At 39.9% G+C, this 13,134-nt stretch overlaps 1 long non-coding RNA gene across 1 annotated transcript in view; it reads right to left on the bottom strand.

Moving 5' to 3' along the window:
• Positions 1–12,361, bottom strand: part of LOC130159175 (uncharacterized) — a 153,687-nt gene extending 141,326 nt beyond the window's left edge. The window contains exon 1 of the long non-coding RNA XR_008825647.1: positions 8,577–12,361. This is a non-coding gene — a long non-coding RNA (uncharacterized LOC130159175). The remainder of the gene's footprint in view (positions 1–8,576) is intronic.
• Positions 12,362–13,134: the final 773 nt, after the last annotated feature.

Raw genomic sequence — 13,134 nt, 5'->3', positions numbered from 1 at the left:
AATGTATTTTCTGCCTCTGAATGTGGTTTAAAGATGCATGACTCAGAAGCCTCAGTACCTACCAGCCTAGAACCCTCCCAGTTTGCCAGCAGCCTAACACTACGCTAGGGTCACCAGCGTCAGCATATGTCCAGGTATTGCAAAGGTGTGAAACACAAACTCGAGCTCTTGGCCCAGTGGTGCTGGCCAAGAGGGAGACCTAGCAGAGCCCTGGGTAAGGTGCTCATCCGTACACATTGACTCTGGCTTCACTGCTTGTCCCATCTGATCATTTTCCCCCTGCAGAGGTAAGAGAATGGCAAACACAGATTGCCCATGTTACAACTGGTAGGTCGTGAGCTTTCTCTGATCTGAAACCATTCAAACACATGGCTCCAGGCTTGTACCCAAGTCAGCTCCACAAAGCTTATGTGCCTCAACAAATCATTTCATTAATATGCCTGTACGGTTTCCAAAATAGAGTTAGCTCACATCTGCCCAGCTTAGAGAGCAGACAATGGAGGCTGGATTTGTCTGATATAATTTGATACAATGTTGATACAATCTGTAGTCCTAATTCATCAGGGTACACCAGTAATTAAGTGAAAGAAATGGGACCGCTCTGGCTTAAGACTCGGCACACGCATATGTAGCTTGTTGCACTGAAGTTAATAAAATCAAGTCTGAAAGACCCCTTGACTGTGTATTCTCACCTAGGCCTTTTTCAAGGGGTTGTTTGGGAAATATCCAGTGTTGAATTATTGATCATATAAATAAACAGAGATGGAGAGAACTGACATACTTCCAAAGCGAAAACAAAGAGTGGAAAGGAAGAAAACGGTAAAGTATAGAAAAGGTGAGGTATGAAGCACAGACATTACATATATTAAAGGTTATTCATGTTATTCTATGACAGAATAACAACATTATGCCTTCTGGCTCATGCTAACACTTTGGTTAAATCCCTTAAGTAGATTAGAAAGAATTACAGACGCTACCAAATGAAAAAAATACGAACAGGTAGTGTGCATGTTTTAGTATATATAGCTAGCTACAAAGAACCGTCATGGTACAGAAATAAGACTGATTTGGGTTCATGAGGGGGAAGTTAGTAAGAAAAATGAAGGTTTGGAATTTTAAGCTTTATGTGTTCCCTTCTGATGGTTTCCCTGCTCAGCTGCTCCCCTTCCCTTTGGACAAATTTCAAGATAAATTCATTCTCTTATAAAACAGTAACCCCAAGCCACTTAAGGATGGATTGTAAAAGCAATCTTCATGCTGCTTTATTTCTTATCTTCATGTATCTTAATGCATTTTTTACACATATTGAGTTATATCCTGGCCAGGATAAGCTGGAAAAGTCCCACTGAATCAAAAAGGTAGTGCTAATTCCTCTAAAGGTTCCTCTGATCTTCTCTCTATAGCTGTTATTTTTACAAACTAAACATATTACATTCTTCCACACTTTATTCATGAGAAAGGCTTCAAAATTCAACCCAGATCACTCCTGTAATAATCTGCAAGAAACATACAAAACCTGAACATGTACTCATGTCCTCTCCAGAATATTAGAGATGCAGATGGGTTTACCATAAAGCATTAAATGTTTTTTTTGTTAGCATTCAAAAGATATGTTTTGTTGGTGCCTCCAGACATTTTTCATTTTCCACTTCAAGCAGTATTTATCAGACCTCCTCATGCTTGCCTAATTGGATTGTTTGCCCATTCAAAATGCACAGCAACATTCTACCCAGAGAACAATACATCCAGGCAAAACAACACCTTGTTTAAAAATATATAAGTACATTTCTCGTTTGAGCACAGAAAAAAACAACATTTCAGATTCCTCAGGAAAAACTTCAGGACATCAGAAGATCCAGGGCAGACTGATACTGACCCAGCAGAAGTGAGACCTGTGGTAGGTTTCACTTTAATCCAGTTTTCTCCTACAATCACCTTTTGCTTACTGTCCTTCGTTGATAACTTTGTTCTTATTTTCAAATGTTCCTAAGACCTCTTTGCCACATCCTGAAGCTTCTGTACTCTCCAAGAAGCAGAAAAACACCTGAAGCCCAAGGCACCAAACACAACTCAAAACACACAAACCACAGTCTCGTTATTCAGGGGGGTACACGCATCCCATAAAACTGATTAAATATAGTCAATAATTTTCCAGAAGATGACACTGCATTACTATTACACAGAAAAGATTTACTGTCTGAAGTCTTGTATAAAACAATTACTAAAGGTCGGTGTAAGAGTAGCAATGCACTATTTTACAGTGCACAGCAAAAAAAACGCAGGTAAGAGAGAATCGTAAAGACTACCGTAGAGACTGCAAATTCTACAACAACCTATAGGCACCTTTTGAGGATTTCAACTAAGCCAGCCTCTTTGAGATCTGGGGTAGAGCCATACAGAACTAACTGCAGGGGAAAGATGAGCGGAGAACAAATGGGAATGTCTGGATGTGGAGGCACCAGAAGGAGCACACAGCAGGGCTCAGAACAGCCTGAGTTCTCAGGTTAGCAGTTCATCGGGGCTCCGAAGGGGTTAAAATAAAGGTACGTTCAAAACCTGCACATGGCCGCCAGTCTAAGCAGACCCCAGGAGACATGAAGAGGATTTGATGGTAACTTCACAAACATTTAAAATAATAACAATTTAAAAAATTAAAAATAACTAAATAAAATATTCTTGTTTGTAATGATAATAATAATAAAAAAGAATAAGAATAAGAATAAGAATAAGAATAAGAATAAGAATAAGAATAAGAATAAGAATAAGAATAAGAATAAGAATAAGAATAAGAATAAGAATAAGAATAAGAATAAGAATAAGAATAAGAATAAGAATAAGAATAAGAATAATTCATCTGCTGTATTCTGGGTGTTTGTTATAGTGCTGATACAATTTTGCAACAATATTTCTTACAGAAATTATGAAAGATCTGGATCAAGACTTCAATCTTGATTACGACTGTTTTCTGATTTACTTGGATTTGTTATTCTCCAGATTTTTTCTTCTCAAAATATCTTGATGCCTCTTATGGTTAGAACATGCATGACCACTCTAGGATAGTCTGTCACTCACAGAACAAGCTTATGAAATTTGCTTGCTGTGTGCAGACATACCCTAGTGAGAGGAGGTAAATATCATTTTTCCTCTCTTTTTTCTCCTTAAAAAGGGCAGTTCCCTGGAAGTTTGCAGTAATACACCATAGTTTAATGTGAAGAGCTCAGCTGAGACTGTAATACAAGTGTCAGTCATTTGACTGGCAGCATGTGAGGAAGAATTATTTTTTTCTTCCTCACACCAATGAAATTCTGATGACAAATTCATGCTTATGCTGTGAGACTCTAGTAGTCAGTCCTCAAAACCAAAACATTTTGAGGACAAATGTTGACTCCTCCTATAAAAAAAAACTAACAGAATCTAAACTGGAGATACATCCCTGTAAACCCCCATAATTTTTCAGGCTATTTTTTTCATGCAACGATTAGCATTACTCACCAGTTAACAAAAGCACAAAACTCTTGTGGATTATCTGAGAAAGAAGATATCTCTTCAAAAGTAAATTGGGGTGGCGTTTTTTTTGTTCATTCATTTGGTTGGGTTTTTTTTAAGAGTATCTATTAGAATTCTGGATTTTTGAGAACTGGGATTCACCAAAAACATTTAAGAAGTAAACATCTGCCCCAAAAGCATGGCTCTGGCACTGAAGCATAGTTGCGAAAAAGGTCCCTTTGGCAGTGACTCCTGAGGGCTTTTGGACCCTACTTCATGTCCTGGCTGCCCAGTCCGTGAGATGATGCTGGATCTAGAAATCAAGCCAGGCTTTCCTGACATCTGTTCAGATGCTCCTAAAAGTGAACGGATCTGTACATGTGTGAGTACCTAAGCCATGTGTTGGAATTCCTCAGCGTGTGAGGACCTGGATGAATACAGACTTCAGAAATCCAGGTGGTCAGTCAGCTGGAGGGGAGCAGCAAGGACTCGGGGCCAAAGGGCAATACAGCTGCACCGCGAAGAATCAATCAGGCGAGTCAAACTTGAATTCAACGCCACAGACATGACGCTCAGCTTAATTTCAAAAGGGTCCTAGTAGGCACTGACCATCTCCTCTGCTGTATGTGAAGTCAGGATTTGATCCACAGGGTCAGGATTTTCAGAGGACAATAATAAGGGCTTGTTCACACAACCTTTCCCTGTTCCAGCTGGTTATTATCCCAACTCCCTACCTGCATGCTGGTGACCTCTTGCTGGAGGCTGGTACCCCTTCTGACATGCCATCTCAGAGATGTTTTTCTCACACTGAACTGGGTTGGCTCAAATAGTTTAAATGCCAACAAGGCATTTCAGAGCCCTGAAATGTTTGCGAATATTCCTCGCAGCCAGTGAGCTGGAAGGTCTTAAGGGGAAGTAGCTGCCTGAAGCGCTGAGGAGCAATGTGGTAGATAGCACCTCGAGGAAGGCGAGCGGGCAGGCAAGGTGTTAGGGAATGTGGCATCCAGCTCCCATCAAGCTTCATTAAGGTTTAAGGTAACATTTTTAGGCTCAGTTGAAAATCTTATTCTAAGATGGCATTCCAGTGTTTCCATTTTCAGTTTTACTGCTCCTCTCTATGATCCTGAGAGTATGTGAGAAGCAACATACAAATAGGAATAATAGTAATTAATCGCTCTGTTAAAATAAGTGCATAAAATCCAGGCCCTATTGAAATTAATATCAGAGCACTTTCACCAAGGGCAGGACTTCACTTACTGGATGTACTCTGGCATAAAGCCAGTGGCAGTAGATCAGTGTCAGGGTAGCTACAAATGACTGCTCTGGCAGTGATGGAGCACAGGCACTTTCTATTTTTTAGTTTCCTTATTCCCATTAACACATGCAAATGATGTGCCTTTCTGTGTCTTTTTTGCTTTAGCAACCTCAGTTAATTCCCTGTTAACAGAGATTTTTTCGGTCATCTTCAATAGACGTTTATTTCATCTTGTCTTTCTTTTGAGGTAGAAGGAAGAGAGCACAATGAGCAGTAATGGAAAGAGATTAAAAATGGCAGAGTAACAAAGCACAAGAATGAATACTGAAGCTACCTTATTCTTACATTAAAAACCTGACCAGAAGTAACAGACTAAAATGTACAGTACGGAAACATTGAACCAGCAGAGATGTTTGTAAACTCTTGAATACCCTTGTCAGGTAAATCTCTACTGTGCTGTATTTGTAGATGCAGCCTTATAACTGTTTCAGAACAATGGCCTTTGCATATGCCACAACTACGTTTTGAACATATTTTTCAGACATATGCCATTCAGTGGTGGTTGTTAAATGCTCCATCCATAAGCCATTATGCTCTTCTATATTGAGGTTTCACTGCAACAGGCAGCTGTTTGACAGAGAATAAACTCCTGGGGACAGCAGCAAATCAAATTAAATATATCTCCACAGAGCTATCATAGGGGGTTGCATGGCTTGACAGGCTGCATCAAGAGCAATAAGCACACAAAAGAAGAGCAAACCTGAGATAAATCAAGACAGACCAAATGAGGAAGCAGACAGACAAATCACTATTGGCTTCATGAAAGTCATTAGGAGTTTCAATGTTGATTTCAAAAGAACCAGTATTTCAGCTGTCTATCTGTGGGCATGAAGTTTTTAATCCTATAAAAGTCAGAGACTACCAAATTATTGTTCTTTTCTCATTCACTTTTATAAGCTCAATTATGGGAAATTATACTCACTGATATGCCAATAAATAAGTTCACTGAGGGAAAAAAAAAAGAAGTGGAACATGCTAATAGTTAAGGCATCGTTCACTCTCTTCTCTTTTTTTTTTTTCCTCATATAGAGTTTAGCAGGCTTTAACGAAAGAAAATGGCTTGATTGCTTCAAGAAGACCCAAACCTGTATTCATCTCAAACTCATTAAGATCTTTTCTACGCACAAGACAATATGAGTGTTTTCTTTCCTCCTACTTTTCTATTATGTATGATCAAAACCTATCAAATACATACTGGTAGTATATACACACTCTGCATTAGGGAGGGAGGAGAAACAGCAAGAGAAGTGTCAACGTAGTAAATACATTCCTCTTAATAAATCCGATTACATTAACAATGGCCTAAGTATATAAGTGCACACTTCAGGGAATTGTAAAGTACCCACATGATACCTTTCTTCAGTATATTTTATATCAAAAACCTGCTTTCAATACTCCCTCTCTCAGCCACTTGTTTCAGCCTGAATATACGCAAGTCCTCAGAATAATTTTCTTCTGGAAAAGAAACTATAAACCTATGTAGAAGTGAGAACAACCTTGTTCTGTTTTAAAAGCTTTCACTCCTACATCATTCGTTTTGTTAATGCTCTTTCTCACCTAACACTTCACAGGCTCCTGATCAAACTGTGTAACGAGTCTACAATAGTCTTTTTTGTTTTTACGATTTTTCTGAGTGATCTTATCTTAATCAGATGCATAATTAAAAACAGAGAAATACACCTGTGGTGCTCTGACTCACAGAATAATTTCTTACAATCATGTATCACCATGGATCTGTCAAGCATCCCTCCACAGGCTGTTTGGGAAAAGTTAGGATGGAAACAGTGGACAGACGTCCCTAATTAGGCTAGCCCAGTATTATTTTAAAAATACTGTACATTCATTTGCCTGTGTCCAAGCTGGATTAGTCCATTCAGCTTGAAAGCTCCTGTGCAACGCTTACACCGCCATAACTACTGGTAAAAATTTTCAGCAAAGAGAAAAGCCCTAGGTGTTTCTTTCAGAACCAGTTATGAAGAATAGGTATCATTTTGCTCAAGTGTATATTGTTGCTTTTTCACAGAGATGCTTTAGCACCTTCCAACCAGCCCAGTGCTCTGGTGATGAACCTGGGAGATCACCTTGTTCCTGTGAAAGGCAGACAAAGCTGTCCTGATTTAAACCTCTGAAAATCTTTGCTTGGACAGGCTCAGAGGGAAAACAATCAGACAGCTAAATTCTCTGAAGCATTTAGCTGTACACAGCATGCTCCATTGCTTGGGATTGCAGGGTCTGAGCCAGAACTTCCCCTACAGCTGTGTCCCTGGCACCCAGAGCAGGGTGCAGCACAGGGCACTTAGGATGCGGGCAAACTGTCTCCTGCGACATCAGATCAGCTGCTGGTCGCCAAAAGGGAAAGGGAGGGGGGCCAGACCAAAGCAAAGCAGGAAGGGGAGCAAGTGGTGCTGTAAGGGGGTCAATGGGTGGCTGAGAAGCAGAGATCTGATATCCACCCACAGAGCTGAATTCTGCTGGAGTCTCTCCCCATATTTTCTCTAAGATGCTGAAGAGCTAGCCCCAGGCCAGGCCAGGCTTTCACAGGCACAGTGGAGTTTCTTGTCCATTCTTTTTGAGCATCAAGCAAAAACCAGGTGAGTCCCCATTCAAAAAGTTGCCAAGCAGCATAGTCAACCAACCGAAACCCCATTCGCACAGGTCATGGGCTACAAAAGTACTTGCTACAATCAAGTTGCAGTCACCTCATGCCGGGCTCTCAGAATTAGTGAGACACTTCTGTCAGGCACAGCTCGGTAGCAGTTACCCTGCTCCTGCTGCAGCAGAGCTAACAATCCCATGCAGCACCACAGTGACACGCATCTCATGACAAAATCTGCAACTGTCATGTTAAAGAAAGGCTTGAGTAGTATGCCATAAATAAAACACAGAGCTTCAGATTTTGAGTACAAGATCAAAGATCTATGGTGTAATACGTATTTCAAACACAGAACTATCTGAAGTTTGGTTAGAACTCAAAAGAATTATTCAAAAACACAGTTAAAACTTTATCCTTTCCCTAAAGCCATCCCCCTAACTTTAACATAACTCATAATGAGACCTTTACTTGCAGCAAATACAGGAACTTTCAAGGCCATCTTTTCAGGAGAATACTCTTTTAAAAAACCACAACAACATTTATTTAAAAAATTGAAGCAAACATATCTTAAATACTTCAATTGCATTTTAAATACCATTCTGGAACATGAAATTATTTAAGTATATTCTTAGATACAGACTGTAATAATGATTTTTTCACAATTTAAAGTTCTTGCATCGTTTCCTTTTTTTTGTAATTAAGCAGAAACAACTTAGGTTATTTTAATTCTCAATTTTTCCTTTTCTCCACCACTCCCCCCAACACTCCTGAATTCCAGCTCTGGTTAAGATTCAGTAAATGATTCCAGCCTAATCCCCAGTAATTGAGTTCAGGAGTTGTCTGGTTTAAAAATCACATTTAGGGAAAAATTTGCATATTTGTTTCAGCAAAGGAGTTACCTTAATTTTCCTTTGTACTTCCCATTCTTTAAAAAAGGGTCTATTAGTTTAAACAATTAGAGTAAAAACTTCTTTTGACTGCCATTTCTTAAAAATGGAAGCAAAGTGTCTTTTATTTCCTCACAATACTACTGACCCAGTTCCTGCCTAGTTATCTCTTTCAGCTACTAGTTGCAGGTGCTGCCTTTCAGGGATTGCAATTGTTCATTCTACCCACAGTTAAGAGATGATAGAAAGGAAGGTATTGATAAATATGATACATAATACAAAAATGCAATACAACCTTCTGTTTTTCAGTAGGTGAGCTATTGCAGTGAGGTAACGTGTCCTGCAGGGAGTTACTGCATCTCCAGAATAGCCACATGGAAAATGAATGCAACTCCTTTAAAATAACATAAAAATCTGTATTTGCACATGTTCATTATAGCCTTTGCAGCATATATAAAGTTTGAGTTTGCATTTATCACTGGGGCAAAATGATCAATACAACCCAAATCCCCCATTTTTTTCAGAAAACAAATCTCTTCAACAATGCTAGCACTTAAACCAGATCAGCAGATTCCAGCATTTAGCAAACCAAATTAAAATGGAATTTCTGAGCTTCTCTTTAAGCAGCCTACATAGACAGCAAGCATCTGGAGATGATACCAGACTTTAACACTTGTTGATAACGAGAGAAAAGGTGGCTAAAATGCCAGAAGCTGTTCTTCCAGCCCTGCACCACTGAGGGAATTAAGAGAACCTCAGGAAAGTGGCCCAAGCTATCTCCAGGAATAGCAGCTAATGAGCAGGCTGGTATTGAATCCAAAGAAGCCGACGAACCGTGACAACTTTAGCAGGGCTTGACATGTATTTTGTGAACTACCCTCTAACTGCAAGGCCTATCAGGTGGGTAATGGCTTCCAGGCATTGCCATAATAAACCACTGTTGAAAACAGTGACTGGAAGACAGAAGCCCATGTTAAACTGTCCTCGGGCTTTCAGCTGCAATCTGAGTGTAAGGTTTTAATAACTTATCCAGCATGTCAGATTACATATTGCTGTATCTCAGCATTCTCCAAGTACTTATCAGTCCTGGTACAGATTTATTTTAAGAGGAATGAGTATGCATTCATTTATTAGATATAATGTGGCAACAAGTGATTATTTTTTTTCCGAACAGTTTCAGGTATCCTCAATAAAAAAACCCCTTAATTCTGATCCATGAAATGCCTTGAATGGAACCCACTTACACTATGCTTAGTTCCCTAACTATAAGCCTCTAGCTTGGATGTGACACATCAAGGCAACTCAGCTGGCCTTAGTACCCTGTGCACCACGTAGCTGATGCCTTGACGGAAGATTTATGGCAGCTGCATGTGGAAAAATATGTCAACATACAGTAACTTGAATAAGTGCAGGAACACATCTGAACAGGTCTACAACATAGGACATCCCTTTAGGTCCATTTATGAGTCCTCTTTTGAAGACACGTACTAAATGGTGACAAACATCTATACAACATCCTAGTGGTTACCAGACTTGAGAAACGTGGGGCTTTCACCTCTGAGTGATACTAACACAGCCTTTTTCTTCCGCCTGATCTTTGTTGTGTTTGGAAATGAGTATTTTCGAGGCACCTGCTGTTCTATCAGATTTGTTGAGAAATTCAAATGCTTATGGAAGCAATAAAACACAATAAATGTGATTTCGTACTCCTCATTTTCTAAAGAAAATAATGCTACTGTGTAAATGTGTAAACTGCTCCTGGCATGCTGATCATAACCCTGATCTCTCCCTTCCTAGGGGAGTCTCCTTATCAAGAGGCACACGTTAGAACATGGGTCCTACTTAACTCCATGCATGTACAAAGACAGGCCCTACTCCCGTGACAAGAAAAACTGTGTAAGCTGATCATAAGAGAAGCATAATTGACAAAGTAGCATCATTTCTATTGATTTGCTTTCAAAAGTGGGATGCAGCTGTGAAACTGTGATGCTTTTGTATGCTACACCTAACAGCACCGCAGCTGCCCTACTGCTTCCTGAAGAAGTGAGCCACTGAAACCAGCCACCACTTTTTCTTTCTAGACACACGGTAACAGAAACTGTCCTGAGAAAGTCAGGGATGCAAAAGCCTACTGGCAAAACCTGTGCTTTTAACTAGGCAATCACATTACTTCATCCTGAGGGCATTTCTAGCAGGAGGTGCTGTCAGGTGTGTTTCTATGAGGAACAAATGGCACTAACTTAGGAATATTTTGTTTGTTACCAACTGCACTGCATAGGGCAACTGAGAAAATAAATGATTGTAGAAAACAAAGCAGCCCCTGACCCAACACATGGCACGCCTCCTCCCAATGCTTTAAGGGCTGAAATAAACTCTGACTTAGAAGTCCTACAGTCTATAGTCTCATATAGCAGTCCAGATAGCAGTACAAAATGTGAAGTGTTTACTGCCTCAGTGTTACATCATGACCTACAGCATTACATCAGTTCAGCAGTCCTGGTTAAAAACCTGCACTCAAAACCACTGTCCCCTACCCAGAAACTTGCATGTCACCCTGTCTGAATACTAGAAAAAAAAATCAGAACTGTGAAAGCTGCTGAAAAGTAGATGCAAGCCAGTAGCAGAAAATTGTAACTTTACCAAATAATTCTCAGTCTTTACTATGCCTCATTTTAGAACCTAAGAATGGAAGGAGCTATAGATTTTAAGCTATTGCCCTTCTATTAATGCCACTTTTCCACCCGTAAGACATACCTTGGGCGGCTATTCTACAGCTATCAGTACCACTGCTTCTAACAGCATAAGCCTTGGTAACTATAATGATACTTTCAATAACGTAACAGTTGCAAAATAGTTAGCAGCCTCTAAAATTGAGGATGGTAAAGGGAAGGATCTGATGTACAGATCAGATCTGTGCCAGCTTCTGTTGTGATATACCACAGCAGCTTCCACACCCAACAGTTCTGAGCTCACAATGCAGCGTGGCCAGTTTTGTAACAAGACCCACACACAGCTGCAAGACTTCTCAGTCGCAAGCAACAAACCAGTATTTGCTACGAAATGAAATCACCTGAGAAGCCGTTCAGAAGAACTGGCTTTTTATCCACAAAAAGGAAAACTTACTCATGATTTCAGCCTCGGCACTTCAAAGTGAAACATAGTGCAGTATTACATACTCTAAATTAATCTTAAAATACATTTTTTGAGACACATTACTACAGTAACAGGAAGCAATGACTTTGAGAACTTTTAGTATTTCAGCTTCTTTAAAAGACAAGCCATTACGCATCTTTAAACGCTACGGGCACGCACCTCAGAAATGGTGTAACAATTTTTACACACTGAGAGGGAGAAAAAGGAACTGGACTTCTCTCTTCTGACCTGCGAAGACTCACTTTGATAGAATAAGATCCCTCTCAAGCGACATTGTTATTGTCCTAGTAAGTAGTACAGATGGTGAATATGCTTTTTTTTTCTCTTCAGCATCGTTCATGCTAAAATCACTCTTTAGTAGCAAGTTGGAAAATCCAAGCACTGCTGGACAGTTAAGAGTCTGTGACCAATGAAAGAAAACTAGTAACACTTAACAGCTGATGACTTTTATGCACAGACTGTCCCACTTTCATCTTCAGATGATCCTTTTGCACTTAAATTTGTGCTGATTCTGGTACAGAACTCACTGTAGGAATTTCTGGCCTCACATTGCTAACTTATCAATGTAACAGATGAAGTGACCTCAGAAAGCAAAACACAACCAATAACCAAAACCATAACAACTGTTGAAAAAGGAAATAACTCTGCAGGTGCTAGGGTTCTGATGGAGAACAGATGTCATATAACAAACGCACCCATCCATAATAGCTCCAGCAAGATGCTGCTACATCTTGGTCCGTAATCTGCTTCTCAGCCCCACGTCTCAAACACCTTAGAACAGCCCCTGTGAATATGAGTAAATTAAATTGACTGCCAATGCAGAAGTGACTGGTAATTCAATTTCTAGATCCATGTGGCATATGCATGGGGTGAGGCAGAAGGGGTAGACCTGGTCATGCCATGCCAGCTAAACTACATCAGTTAGCAGCTGAGCAATCAGTCCTGGAACCACAGGGTACAGATCTGAATTTGAGAGAAACTCCTATGGCTGGTGTAACGTGCCTAAATGGCAATATCTATCTTCCTGATTTTAAGATTGGTAGAAATAAAAAAAAAAAGGGGGGGGGGGGGGGGGGGGATATGCCTGCTTCTCTTAGGCTGAGGGCAGATCTAAGTATCCGTAGTGCCTGTATTAGATATAAGAAGCCAGAAGTCTACGGAAATAACTGAAGCGTTAACAAAGTATTAGCAGCTTTGCTTTTTCTTCCTTATAAACTACTACCATTTCATGCCACTGAACCAATTCTCATACATTTGTCTGGGGGCCCAAGTAGGAAAAAACTCATTATATTTCAAGACCAGTTGTTAGGAATATAGGATTATGTCCTATTTCCAGATGCAATTAAAGCAGGAGTCTTAGTACTTCTTGAACTATGGGCAGGTGGATGCACTTAATTGCCCTCATAGCTCCTCCTGTTTCAAAATAAAAACATCTTTCAAAATCACTGCATTTTCACAACTCTTTCATTTGAAGTGAGTAACCCAGTTTCCTCAAACTTGAAGAGCTTAACCTAACAGAGTTCTCCTCTGTTCCTCCCAGCCAAGAATGGCTCGTACATATATACAGAAACAGCTAAATTCCACTTTGAAACCTGAATTCTAAAGGAGTTCAGAAAACTTAGAAAACCCCCAGGAGAATGAAGCCATCTTCTGATCACTGTTAAAAACAGAAGTAATGTGTCCTGTGGTAATTTTCACGG

The sequence above is a fragment of the Falco biarmicus genome, chromosome 15 (genome assembly GCF_023638135.1).
Source record: "Falco biarmicus isolate bFalBia1 chromosome 15, bFalBia1.pri, whole genome shotgun sequence".
Lineage (NCBI taxonomy): Eukaryota > Metazoa > Chordata > Aves > Falconiformes > Falconidae > Falco > Falco biarmicus.
Note: the sequence above shows the minus strand (reverse complement) of the source record. Positions and strands in the feature narration are given on the sequence as shown.